The sequence below is a fragment of the Electrophorus electricus genome, chromosome 13 (genome assembly GCF_041902795.1).
Source record: "Electrophorus electricus isolate QZ-2024a chromosome 13, ASM4190279v1, whole genome shotgun sequence".
Taxonomy (NCBI): Eukaryota; Metazoa; Chordata; class Actinopteri; order Gymnotiformes; family Gymnotidae; genus Electrophorus; species Electrophorus electricus.
In genome coordinates this window covers 7,907,501-7,912,500 of record NC_137509.1, presented here as the reverse complement: position 1 = coordinate 7,912,500, position 5,000 = coordinate 7,907,501, and the positions used below count along the sequence as shown (strand labels likewise).

At 49.2% G+C, this 5,000-nt stretch overlaps 1 protein-coding gene and 1 long non-coding RNA gene across 2 annotated transcripts in view; one reads left to right on the top strand and one right to left on the bottom strand.

Annotated features, from left to right (window-relative positions):
- efnb3b (ephrin-B3b) overlaps positions 1-5,000 on the bottom strand; it is a 63,293-nt gene that overhangs the window by 40,324 nt on the left and 17,969 nt on the right. The gene's annotated exons all lie outside the window — the stretch shown is intronic.
- LOC113589008 (uncharacterized) overlaps positions 4,782-5,000 on the top strand; it is a 9,961-nt gene continuing 9,742 nt past the window's right edge. The window contains exon 1 of the long non-coding RNA XR_003411905.3: positions 4,782-4,817. This is a non-coding gene — a long non-coding RNA (uncharacterized LOC113589008). The remainder of the gene's footprint in view (positions 4,818-5,000) is intronic.

The window sequence follows — 5,000 nt, the reverse complement described above, 5'->3', positions numbered from 1 at the left end:
GTGGCAAGTTAGAACTACAAAGGCATTTCAGAGGTGAGAGCTGACAGGGGCCCAGACTAAATCTCACACACACACACACACACACACACACACACACACACACACATGCATTATTTATATTGTGTCATACACACAGCTGTTCCTTCATGAGACTCCAGAGGTGCAGTACATTTTGGAGCCTAAGGTGCCTCTTTCAGATCAGCTGGTGTTTGACCGTTAGCCTCTGTGGTAGTGTGTGTTAATCTGTAGTTCTTTGAGCATGTGGCCTTTTCAGCTTCACTGTGAGGCTGCACAAAGGGGTGTGTGGGAGTGAGAGTGAGTCTTCAGGATCTGGCACCAGTACAACCTTCACTTTCAACCTAATGGCCTGATAGAGGGAGGTTACTGAGGGCCACAGAGAGTCCAGGGGCCAGGCTATGGAGGCCCCTGTGGGGATCTGCCCTGGACACCCGATCACCACAGACTCTCCACAGGATCGCCTGACAATCTTAGTGAGGACTTCGAGCTCTTGAGGAGCAGAGAGCAGACACTGGATGTATAAACCTCCACAGATGGGCCTGGGCCAAACATGAAATACTGCCACAAATGACCAAAAACCTGGAGCTGTCTCTGTGTGGTTCACTAAACTGTATTTCACCAAACTCATGTAATATTATATGTAGTTTCCTAAAAATCAAGCTGGCCACTGTAGCTATCTAAACTATCCTCACTAATGCCTCAATAAACAACAGATAATAATGTCAAATAGGCAACAGGTCTTTCTTGCACCACATCACACCAGCCATTCACACAAGCGTACACAAACTAGGGAGATCCAGCGCCACCATGAGCGCACCGCTTAGCATGCAGCGTGAATTGATCGGGCCCAGACTCCAGCCCTGGGCCTGTCAGCGTGCAGGGCCACCTCTGGATGCTCTGAGGCCAAGACTGGTGGGTTGATGGCCAGGGTGATGACAGGTGGCCAGTTCAGCACCCCTGCAAGCCTGACGGCCATCTGGTGGCCCCACTGAACGCCTCGGGAGAGCGGCCGGTCACCGTCCTGGCACATGCATCTGAAAGTGATTCCTGCTCGTCTCTCTCTAAATGCGCAGGCTCAGCTCGAGTCTCGTTCCATGACCCCCCCCACAACCACCAAGCTCACCCCCCCACCCTCTACCCCCTCATGGCCTTATTGTGGTCAGGTTGCAGTCCCTGTAGGACTATGGGGTCAAACAACCCTGTGGTAAAATCAACAGTTAGCCACAGACAGAGCGAAAGAGAGAACGAGAGAGCGAGAGAGAGGGAGAGAGAGAGAGGGAGGAAGTGAGGGATGTATTCCTGAAAGTAGGGCAGACAAATGGACAGAGAGAGAGAGAGAGAGAGAGAGAGAGAGAGAGAGAGATGGGGGGGGAGTGTTGCTGTCTGAAACGCCAACACCTCTGCTTCTCACTCCCGTCAGGATATTGAACGGCGTCATGCCAATTTCACTCTCATGACTGCCAGAGAGAGAGAGAGAGTGCGTGTGTGCGTGAGTGAGTGTGTGTGTGTGTGTGTGTGTGTGTGTGTGTGCGCGTGTGTGCGTGTGTGTGTGTGCGTGTATGTGTGTGTGTGTGTGCATACATGATAATGCTGTGCATGCCTTATTTAACTTCCCTGCAATACACTCCCGGTGGGTTCTTTTTCTAAAATCCAGCACTTTTATCTACAATCCACACTGGGTAAAATTCAGAAGTGTTTTACAGCCCCCCCCCCCCACTACAGCCAATCACACCATGCGGCCTTTGAAATGGCTCTCTCGGGAGCGCTTCCTGTCAGCGTGCTGACTGACAGCTGCGGGAGTGACTGACAGCTCTCTGGCGGGAGAGGACTCGAGGGGCTGGAGCTATGGAGTGTGGTCCCGGAGGCACGATCAAAGAGAGGAGAGATATTGGAAAAGATAAGAGGAGTAGCAAAAGGTGAATGTTTTTTGATACGCACGGGTTTAAACCACAGGAGTCCCATGGGGGGGCATACAGCTATGACCGACACGCACACACGCACGCGCACGCACGCACGCGCGCACACGCACGCGCGCACGCACGCGCACGCACGCGCACGCACACACACGCACACATGCACACGCGCACACGCACGCACACGTACGCACACACATGCACACGCACATGCACACGCACATGCACACGCACATGCACACATGCAGAACACACGCACACGCACACACACAGCAAAACAATCAAAATACAAAAACACATACTTGGTGGCGCAGATGGCTTACTAAAGATCTCTCAAATCGTTAAGGATAATCAAACATGAAGGGGCTAGTATCAATTTTTCTCTCCTTTAGGGGTTCAAAAGTCATGAGAGGCACTACCAGAGACACCTGCATGGGCTGTGATGAGAGGTGAAAACAGAACCGCCCACATCTCACTCACGCTCCCTCCCTCCATCTCTCTTTCTCTCTCTCTCTCTCTCTCTCCCTCTCATGGGACAGAGAGAACAGGGGAAATGGCTCATCATTATTCACATCCACTGAATAAAAGTTTCATATTCACACCATAAAAAGTCCACACTAACTTGCTGACTGTGTTAACTGGCTGAGTGACATGGGAAGAGGGAGAGAGAGAGAGAGAGAGAGAGGGGAAGAAGGAAAGAAAAATGTGAGCAGAGACAACAAAAGAGAAACAGGAGGGGCAGAAGGAATGAAAAGAGGAAAAAAAGGGGGCAGGGAAGGATGGATGGAGAGATACCCCACTGAGTTAAGCCAGGTGTCTGTAGCAGAGAGAGAGAGAGAGAGAGAGAGAGAGAGAAGAATAATTAGTCAGACCCCCAACAGAGGAGAGTGGCAGGTGAATGCAGAGAGAGAGAGAAACATTTAAAAAGACCACTAAATGCTAGATGAACAGAGAGACAGAAAGTAAGAGTGGTGCGGAGAAAGTGATGAAGAACGACAAGAAGAGATGGGTTGAGGGGTGAGGGGGCGAGGCGGAGCGGAGAGAATGCCTTTGTCAGAGGAAAAGAAAAGAAGAAGGGGGCAGTTCAGAGGCAAACGCGAGCGTCCGCCAGCACGTCCCTTTCAGCTGACAGCGGGCATTTATCCACCATCAGCGGGGCTCAATACCCTACTGATCTGAGCCGAGAGAAAGAGCACAGCCAAGAGAGAGGGCGAGAGCGTGAGAGAGTCAGGAGAGAGAGAGAGAGAGAGAGAGAGAGAGAGAGAGAGAGAGAGAGAGAGAGAGAGAGAGAGAGAGAGAGAGAGAGAGAGAGAGACAGAGAGAGAGAGAGACCCTCATTGCAAAAGAACAACATCATATGAATATCATGAGAATAACACATTTTTCTGCAAGTGGAATTTGGAAGTGTTTTGTGATTGGCTGGGCCCTCCCGCGCTGTCAGGGCTGTCTCGGCACTCTCCTGGAGTCACTCGGTATGAAGGTTGCTAAGATTTTTGTTTCGGGAAGAAGCCTAAATGTGCCTGACATGCAGCTCTGCCTAAATGCAGTTTCTACAAGCCCAGTGGCTGTGCTATCAGCTGTGGTGAAACCATCGCGGCCACACAGTCTCAGCTTATTGATCCAGGCTTCCATTACAGCCCACCGCATCCCTGTGGTGCACTTTGCATTGCCACAGCCAAAAGGACATCACTTAAGTCCTGAGCTTGGACTACATGCGCGATTAATACACACACACACACATACACATATGCACACACACTGGCACACACACGCACACAACCTGCAGAATAATCTTATTGAGGCCCAAACCAACAAGCACTTGGAAAATAGCCAGCAATTACACTTTCTCTGAAGTTCTCTCCAAACACACACACACACACACACACACACACACACACATGCAACTAACACAAAGCCTAGTAGAGCAAAACAGCTTGGAAGCGGGTGGCCTGCACTCTCACACCATCCTCCGCGCTTAAAAGAACATCTCTCGCTGTAATTAATCAAGTCTTCTTATTAATTATCTCTGTTACAGGGTCGTTAATTAACCCATCAAAGCAGGCAGGACTGATGCAGCCAGTACTTGGAGCTCCGCCCCCATTCCTGACCCCACCCACGCTGACCCAAAACCTCACGCAAACTAAAGTTGATTGAAAACTTCTGTTGCCTGCTGTCTTCCTTAACTAAGTAAAGTGGTAAAAATTCTAATTTATTTTAAGTGGTAAAAAAAATGCAATTTATTATTATAGATATTATGCAGGGCCTCCAATTTTCAAATCACATGCAGTAAAAACCTGGGAAATGATCTGCTGATCAGAGAATCTGTGCAGATCTGTGTTTTTTTTTTTGAAAGCACACCAATCATTTTTCACCTTGGTGGAAAGGACTTTTTAACTGCTGATGTGGGACTGGCTCTGCAGTTTCTTTTATAAATATCACGACTGAGATTTAAGCAAAAGAAACTGATCATAGATCAGGCCGGCTGGGCACCTTCGAGCGAGAGCCGTGGAATATTTCACACAAACATTAGAGGGGAAATTATTCACTTGACACGTTTGGCACAAGAACAGACATATTTATAGCACCTCTACAGCTCTATCTTTAAGTGCTGCTGCCTCGGAGAAAAAGTGTGCTATAAAACACCGCCCCCATGGCACACTTCACTCTGACAGATGCACGGCGCAATTACGTGCCACTCGCAACCAGAGCTGTAATCTCTGTCACCCGTCCTTCCATTACCGCATGCTCCCTTCTTTCGTTCTTTCTGTCCCCTTCTCTCTTCTCTCTGTCCTCCATGTGAAGCTCCTGAGTGCAACTGCCTAACCCCCGAACCTCAGCGTCATTCTGGAGCAATCATTTCAGAGGGAGCGAGATCGGAGGAAAAAGGTAAGAAAAAGAGAAGGAGAGTGAGAGGTTCTGACATTTACGAGATTGCTCATTAAAGAGAAGGGGGACAGAGAGAGAGAGAGAGAAACATGGGAAAGATACAAAGGTGGAGAATGAAGTGACTGTAATTGGTAGCTTTCTGAATAGGAGAGAAAGAAAAGACAGAATTAGGTTTCCATCTGT